The following is a 9,042-nucleotide window of genomic DNA, read 5'->3' on the forward strand; positions in this document are numbered from 1 at the left end:
GCACTACTACAATTGAAATTATTATTCCCGTAAAATCAACTTCCTAGGGTCATCAAAACCGATCAAGATGACGCATTAATGAAAGCAATATCCGACGTCTTCCCGGATACACAAAATTTCCTATGTACATATCATATCAAAATAGAGTTATTTTGTTTTTGGTACTCAGGTTTTGTCCAACTTTTGAGTTTCTAACATTTGTCCAGCTTTGCGTTTGGTACTTGGAAAAAACGTTGACCCGCGTTGACTTTGCTATATCTTGACTTCTGTTACATGATTAGTAATTTAAATATAATTAATTATTAACTGAATTTACTATTGTATGCTTACTTACATCAATATAGAGAAAAACTTTTGAGATGTATTTCGTGATTCATTATCTACGCCTTTCGTCGTCCTTAACACCGCACCAACACCATCACTTTTCCTGTCCCTCTATAATCTTTAAACAACCAGCCGCCTATAAAATCTCTCACTCCTGTTCTATAATCTGTAAATTTTATCAACCCATCCTCTTAAAACCCGTAAGTAGTCTCAAACAAACAACTTTGAATACATCAATTGAAAGTCTGAACCAAAAGATTGTTTTTCGGAATTTAAGTTTGAAAATCTTTTCGGTCTTTATGAATTTATTTTTTGGTATGAAGTTCAGATTGGGTCTGACTAACAGTTCGTGAGACAATGAAGGGATGGTTAGTGGTTGTGTTTACTGTGAGTTGTCTTTATCGAGATGTAATTGGAATATGTTGATATGGTCTGGATTTTGGGGATTTCTAGCAGTGGATTAAAATTAGGTTTTACATCAATGAAAGATGAATTTGGTGTTTTTGTGAATTGATTCTGATTTTACGACAAGGGAGCGGAGATGCTCTTATGGTTTTAGGGTTTTCGATGTATGAATGACTCTAAAAATTGAATGATAGTGAAGAATTTTGGGTTAAAGAATTCAATGAGAAATCAATTGAGAAGTGATATTGAAGTTTCCAGGTCAGCCTTGGGTTCTTGTGGTCATGAAATTGAAGCTGAGATGGACACGAAATTATTGGTTTGAGTTGTATACAGTTTTGGGTATAGTACAAGTGAAAAGTCAGGGAAAGAAAGAGTTTGTTGCCATATGATTGACAATGAATGATGCATGATTGAGAATGTATTTTGAGTTTTTGTGAATGCTCGGACAATGGGTTTTTCTCTAATTTGAAATTGCAGAGATTGGAGAGCTCATACAAGAAGAATGGTTAACTCTCTGTTATATCAGTTTCATGCACACACCTTGTTTGATAAAAGGCCTGAACGACCATTTCTTCCCAGCATCAAATTGTTAGCCATGGATCCAATGAGTTTGCCGCTGGTTAATCAGGTAACATGGGTCGAGTTTGTGTGGGTTTTAGGAAGTTTTGAATCAAAAAGTACAGAGAACAAGTGGAATGGCCGAATGAGTTACCGGAAGAAAGATTCGATGTATGTTAATGGTGGTCTGATCTGTTATAATTGAAGAGTTCATGTGTAGTATTTCAATTATAGAGATTTCGTTTCGTGAAATATTAGCTAAACATATCATGGGGATTTCGTTTCATCAAAGCTGAACAGAGGAGAGGGAATTTAGACACTTGATAAGATGGTGAAGGGAAGTTAGGTTCTCTAATCGGATATAAAGAAGAAGACAGTGAAGGGAAATTATTATTATGTAAATATTAGTAAAGTTAAGGGTACAGTGGTAAATTTATTTTATTATTAAATTTTATTTAATGTTTTTTTTTATAATTACTAACCTAAAGTCAATATTTAACAAAGTCAACCAGGGTCAACGTCTTTTCCAAGTACCAAACACCAAGCTGGACAAATGTTAGACCAAACTCAAAAGTTGGACAAAACTTGAGTACCAAAAACAAAATAACCCATCAAAATATCATAAAAACTTGCCATGCCTTGTTTGAACCCACTAAGGCGGATATTGAAAAGAGAATGATTGTTCAACTAGAGGAAGATGTTTGCAAGAATAAACTATCACCCGAAAAAGAAGAAGATGAGAGAGGCTAGATAAAAGAGCGAGTGGACAAAGAACATGCGCAAAATCATAAAAAGTGGTTGGATTTCCAGGAAGATTGAATGGAAATCCCTATTTGATGGGCCTCAAATTGGTAAATGTTATAAGCTTACCAATCTATACAGTAGGCTTAAAAGCTCAGGAGAAAAGTCCATTAATGAAACCACTTTAAATTCCCGAGCTAAACCGTATTGCGGTACAGTCATTCCAGCTTCCTGAACATCAATGGCGTTGTTTCGCATATTCCACTTTGTACTCTATGCACGCATTGTGGCCTCAAGATGATAGTAAATAACTGCACTATGACTCCATAATATTTATACATTTCAAAATGATTAAAGTAACGACCTACTAGGCTATTTCAGATTATTGAACCTTTGCTATTTCGTGCAGTTCACATCCCAACTAGAATTACCAACTTTTCTACTCATTTTTCCTCGTAATCAAGATCTGTTTTCCTGTAAAGCGAAGCGTGGGTCAGTCAAGTTGTTCTCAGTTCACACCCAGGACTGTATAGGCTCCAGAATTTATAAGCACAGGCCTTGCACGCTGGGCTGCTCTCAACTATGTCAGTTAGAGTTAGTGCAGGGACATTTTAGTAAAAAGAGTATATTCCTTATAAATGAAGCCCTAGAGTTCAGTTCCACACAAAGTGAGAGTAGAGACCTCAGTGTGAGTGAGGAGGCGGCGCTGACTGGAAAACCAGTAACCGGAGTTTTTGTTGTCGTTCCCAAAATCAGATGGTGGCGAGTTATGATGAAAGTAGTTTTGGTTATATGATCAAATCAAGAGTCCCAGATCCTTGCAATTGTTATAATGACTTCTCCTCTAAAATCTAAGTTGTTTGTGAGAGTACACATCCGATGTAGTTGCCTCCTCTAGGTAAGATCTGTGAAATTATGGTGTTGTTTGATATCTTCTTTGTCTGAGCCCATAATATTAACAATATTCATGTTTTGGTTTTTCTCTGCAGGGATCTTCAAGCACAGAGAGTGGTGTTTCGGGATAGACGAATTCAGTTTGGAGAATTTTTAGTTAAGGAGAATTTTAGCTCATATGCAGCTTCTTTAGTTGGGTCTTTGCAATATTATTTTTTTATAGTAAACATGAATCTCATTGAGAAGATCTTAAGCAATGTTCTTCGACTTTTAGCGAACTATCCGAATTCATTTTGGTGCATTGTAAGAAACAATATAGTCAGTATAGCGCTATCTGGCAACGTTTCAAGTTAAGTAGGTCTGCGGTCTAGCCTTTTAGTCTCTCAGCCACATCTCTGTGCCTATTGTCTCAGTCAATCTGCTTTAACACTTGCATTATCCAAATAATATTCTATCTGCATGAATTAGTACAATTTTGTAGTTTTTCAATATTACAACACTGTTTGACAATGTATATAAGCGTAGATATTATAGTACATACTGAACCAAGCATTCTCAGATGCTGCTAGCTGTAATGAAATTTAGTTTCAGCAAAGGAAAATCTTGAAACTATAGGCAGTAGTTGGTAATTAGAAATTGAAGATGCTTATTCAAGACTTTCATAGCCGTAAATCCAATCTGCTGTGGGAGGAGGTTGGCTTCTACTGAACTATTTAGTTTATCACTTTATTGGAAGTTTTTTGTCATACCAATCTATGCAGTAAGCTTAAATCTCAGGAACCACTATACATTCATGAGTTAAACCTGAAACCACCTTAGATTCATGAGCTAAACCATATTACAGTATGCCCATTCAAGCTTCTATATAGGCTTGCAATGTTGCACCATACTCAGGATTAGGACAAAGTTTTTTTCATGACCCTTGGACACATCCAGGGTACCATAACAAAATAAATAAAAACAAAATACGACCTATGTCAATGTCGTGTGGCCCCCAGAATTGCCTGCTTTATACTTAAGTGTGTGCACTTTCTCTTTATCAACCAAAACAACCTACAATACCAGTTCATATTTGGTTAGCCGAAACAAATTATGGGATGACAATCATTCCTTGTCTTCGTGATCAGAATCCATTTTTTTGCTTATTGGCTGCGAGGCTCAGCAGACAACAAATTGATTCTTTAAGAGTGGCTCTCCTCGCCTCTTTGAAATTCCAAAGCTCTTGCACTATCTGCCTTCCGCTGGGATTGTATTCATTCATTTCCTCCATCACTCTCATAATGATCATCAATTACTTCCTGCAACGCAAGATTCACTCGTATTCAAAATGACATCTAAAAGTAGTACTGGTGATGAGTTATATAACCATATACATGTCACCATCCCTGATGACTTTAAAAGGATTCCAATTCAATCCTGAATCCGCTTCTGCCAAGTCACCACAGTCTTCGATCAAGCTCTCGCATTTCTCTTCACTCCAATTACAGTATGTTCCGTTACCTCCTCTGAACTCAATTCCTACAAAACCATTCAGTAGCTTAGATTTTTTTTCGAAGTAGAACAATGATAAATTTAGACTTAACTAAGCAATTAAGCCCTTGCTAGCTATATTACATTATACCTTGATGAGTACTTTACGAGCTTCCCGAAGCTCTTCGTTGTAGGAGCGCTCCTTGACAATCAGAACTCGATTAACATCCTCAAGACCCTGAACTTCCTCATATTTCTCAGCTATACGTTTTCGGAGTTGTTCAATAACGCCTTTCGTCGGGTTCTCAAGTTCTATTAATGCCTTGTCAATATCGTGATGTTATTTTTGAACTTTAATTATTTTCAAAATTATCTCAATATGGACCTGAAAATACAAACATCGACATTATCGATCAGAAAATTTTCTTTTGAGTTTATTATCTAAGAATGGAAACAAAAGACGGTAGTGATTCTGAGGATGAGATTCACCCTTTCTAATGCGTGACTCTTCCAAGCCATTCCTTGTACTTCGATTAATAGTTTTGAGAAAGAAACCATATTAGCCACAAGTTAATAGCTTAAATCAATAGCTCCTATAGTAATCGATCGTAAAAAAACTCATATAGAAGAGGGACTACGTTCATCGTGCATTTCAAGTTTCATACATAGGACTCTCAAGGGAGCGAGCCAGTGACGTGAGCGGTGTGGCTTGTAAAAGAAGGTGAACACTTGTTTCAAGTGTGAAGGAAGCATAGATGATAGAGTGTATACAGCAATATACCCACTGCTCTACTTGCAGTCAACTACTACGACAGTTTGCATCAGCTGGGAGATATAAGATGTACCCAGTAGAGAGAGCATGCAGGATTGATGGTGTAATAATCCTGCTGGCCTTTAGTTGATGAAGATTAAATTTCAAGGCTATTACATAAAATAAACGAGATGATTTTCTCCTATGGCTATGTGATCGATGTGCCAAGTAGTTTGACAATAGGACTATAGGAGAAAGAGCTCATTGGTACTTTTTAGTAATAACTAACTAGCAGAGGGCACGTGCATAGCACATGAATCATTTTTTTCCTCAATAATCAATGGAAGGACCAAAATGTTCGCAAAAAAAATAAATTAACTATTGTTGCTACCTACCTAATAAGTTCTCAAGATGCATGACAATCATGTATCCGAAGTATATTTTCGACCGTCAGATAGCCACTGCCTCCCTATATAGGCTTGTAGATTAATCAAGCTAGTTTATTTACTAAAATATCCTCCTTAAGGTTTCCATATTTTGGACACCAAGTCTTTCGATGAATATAAATATAGGCTTAAACACTGTACTATACCCACATGAATAGAGTTTCTCCCTTTTCTCCCTCTACTTAGTGCCTCGATCTTCTTCTATATTCATATTATTTATATTTTCGTTAATATTGGGAGATATCAGCTTTGATCACGGTATATCGGTTCGATGCTATCAAGTAAGTATCACATTCAACCAATTTAATCCTTGGTATACCCGGTATTCGCTTCTCCTTACCTAATATTCTTTACCGATTATCAATGGAGGATCCAAATTTTGTTTCTTCAAGAAATTTGATTCTTTAGATATTAAAATCACATGGTTAGGGTCTATCCGTATCTTACGAGTGTTATTTAGTTCAAGCTAAAGAGCTAACTATTTAATGTGTACCCAAGAGATATTATAATCTCCAGCAATCTAATCCATGGAAATACTGGGTTTGGAATTTGGATACGCATCCCTTCGTGTAATATCGAATAAGCCTCCTATACAAGGAGAGTAGACGTGAGAAGAAGCGTTCAAAAGAGTTTAGAGTTTGTCCAGTGGATAAATAAGAACAATCTACAGTACTTGCGGGAGATGATACTTTCCGATCCACGGCCCTATGTAGGGAAACATTAATTAGGTCTCCTAGTTTGGGCAGTGTCCTGTGATAGTTGCTGCGTTTCTTTGGATACTCCACCCAACGCAATTCCTTCCTGCGCAAATCAGGATTCTATCTCGATGCTCAAACTGGCTCATCCCGCTTTAGGAATTTCAGTTACCACCTTTCTATTCGGTCGGTGTTTACTTGATCACCAAGTTCGTGTAATTGTTCCCATAATTTGATTACTTGATCACCAAGTTCAGGTATGAGTTTCCATAACTTGAGTAATCGCTATATGTGTTTTCACCGTTAAATCTATAAATATGCAACTCCATATACTCCGTTTTGAGCTTTCATCCTTAAACCTATACATTACTACGTGAAATACGACTTTCTCCATGTTTTTCTTTATTTTTTTGCATGGGTTTGTTTCATATGTAGACTAGCTAAAAAGATCGAGGAATATGTTGTTCTAGCTATCATGCTAGTTAAATGTCGAGACCATTCATATATTTTTCAAGAAATTTGATTCTTGTGGAGATTTTAAGATTACATGGTTAGGGTGCACTTAAGTACTAGGTAGTTCAAGCTGAAGAGCTTATTATTTAGTATGAAAGTAGCATCCTACCCATGAAATATTGCAATCTCCATTAGAATCACTTCTTTTTGAAAGTTTTTTTTTCTTTATTTGTTTCTCCCAAACAGTCTTGTCAAAATCCAACATTGCAGTTGTTTTGTTTGGTGGCTGCTTTGAGTTTCTGATGTACCAGTAGTTCTGATTCAATTTATTTCTCCATTAGAAATATTTCTACTGCTTTCCCGAACCTCTTTTATGGATTTAGATGAAGGGACATAATATATGGGTATCCATGTATGTATGAAAGTCAACCAGTCCTATACTGAACCCTTTGCGTGGGTTTGTTTCATATATAGACTAGCTAGTTAAAAGATCGAATTAGGTTCTAGCTATCATGCTAATTAAATGTCGAGAGCTTACTGCTTTTCGTTCTAGTTTATATTCATGTTAGCATTCATATATTATTTTTCAAGAAATTTGATTCTTGTGGAGATACTAAGATTACATGGTTAGGGTGCACCTAAGTACTAGGTAGTTTAAGCTGAAGAGTTTATAATTATTATTTAGTACAAAGGTAGCGTCCTACCCATGAAATATTGCAATCTCCATTACAATCACTTCTTTTTGAAAGGCTTTTTTTTTATTTGTTTCTCCCAAACAAATCATGTCAAAATCCACATCACAGTTGGTTTATATTTTAAAAAAGTGTCCTCGAATTGTTTACAACGGCTTGGGGAAGGGTGCTTGGTTTTCTTTGAGTGTTCAAGCTAATGAGTTCGGTTTCTTGTCATGTTCGTTCTAGTTTATTGGATGCTTAGAGTTGTCAGAGAAAATGAGTTTATAAAATAGTTTGGTTTTTGGTCTTGGTGGGATTGGAACTTAGGATCTATTGGTCACTAAGGACACTAGCTCATTTTCACTATTTGTGAATGAACCTTTAGTCCCACATAGGGAAAACTAAAGATGATACCTCTCCATAAGTATTGGAAATTTTGATATTAGAGTGGCCCTTGGGTCATTAACACTTTTGTGCGAGGGAGAAGACTTAGGCAATGCTCGGGTGTGGGTGTGGGTCAACCAAGACTTATCTTTTTGGCAAAACTTCTTTTTAATTATTACCTAAAAGATTTTAAGAGCAAATAATTTTCTCTTAATTTTGGTGGGCGTCTGACCCGGCGAATGTCGACATTATGTTTATTTCCATTTTTATGTCGACATTATGTGCATGACCGTTTTATTGCTGATACAAAAAATCTTGAATTTAATTCGAATTTATTTTGTTTTTAATTCAAAATTTATTCTCTCTTTAATTCACCTTTATTGCACAATCAATTCGACCTCTCTCTTCTCCCCTATATAAACCGATCACATTTTTCATTTCAACTTGTGTCCAGAAGAGCTACTATCCTTTTCTTTTCGTCTTCTCCCCCTGTGTGGTCCTTTATTTTCATTCCGTGCGCAATTGCTGTTGAGGTCGTAAGAGTGGGCAAGTACTGTAGTGCTAACAGTGCTTGCAACAGGCAATTTTATCCTGGATACGAACTTGACCACATGGTATAGGCATCACTCATTCTTGAGGCGTACCGGTCAAATATCGTGTTTAGGACAGCGTGTTGAACACGTGACTCTTTCCTCTGTTTACAGTCCAATTAAGTGTCTATTTACTTTCCAGAAATTAATCCTTTTATTCTAACATCTTTCTTGAGCGTTTTATTGTTACAGACGCAACAAGAGTTACTCTGAAAAGGTGAGAGGAAACCACTGAAGGTTTTTTAGCAAGGTGTCATACGCAATTTGGCATTTTGGTTGTGCAACATCTTTCCCAGACTCTGACAATACTTTGGGTTCCGAGATGGCGTCAACTGTCCAGATTTATGCATAAGTGTGCTTGGTTCAGATTTATGCATAAGTGTGCTTGGTTTAGCCAATGATAAGTTGATAATTAAATCTATGATCAGCACTGTTATTTTATTTTCATTTGGCTTTAAATGCCCGTGGTTTGTTGTTGTTGCTGGTACAGGCTGACGCTGTGGATGTTAACATACAGAATATGCCCGTGTTTGAACTTTTTTGCCTGTTTTCTTTTGATCAAGAGTTTGTGAGCATTTATTTTGCACGAGTTCCATGTTACGTGTTGGTGGAATCTAAAGTATATTTTGTGTTTGGATCCAGAGTTTGTAGAATGTC

This window comes from Papaver somniferum, chromosome 10 (genome assembly GCF_003573695.1).
Source record: "Papaver somniferum cultivar HN1 chromosome 10, ASM357369v1, whole genome shotgun sequence".
In the NCBI taxonomy this organism is placed as follows: Eukaryota; Viridiplantae; Streptophyta; class Magnoliopsida; order Ranunculales; family Papaveraceae; genus Papaver; species Papaver somniferum.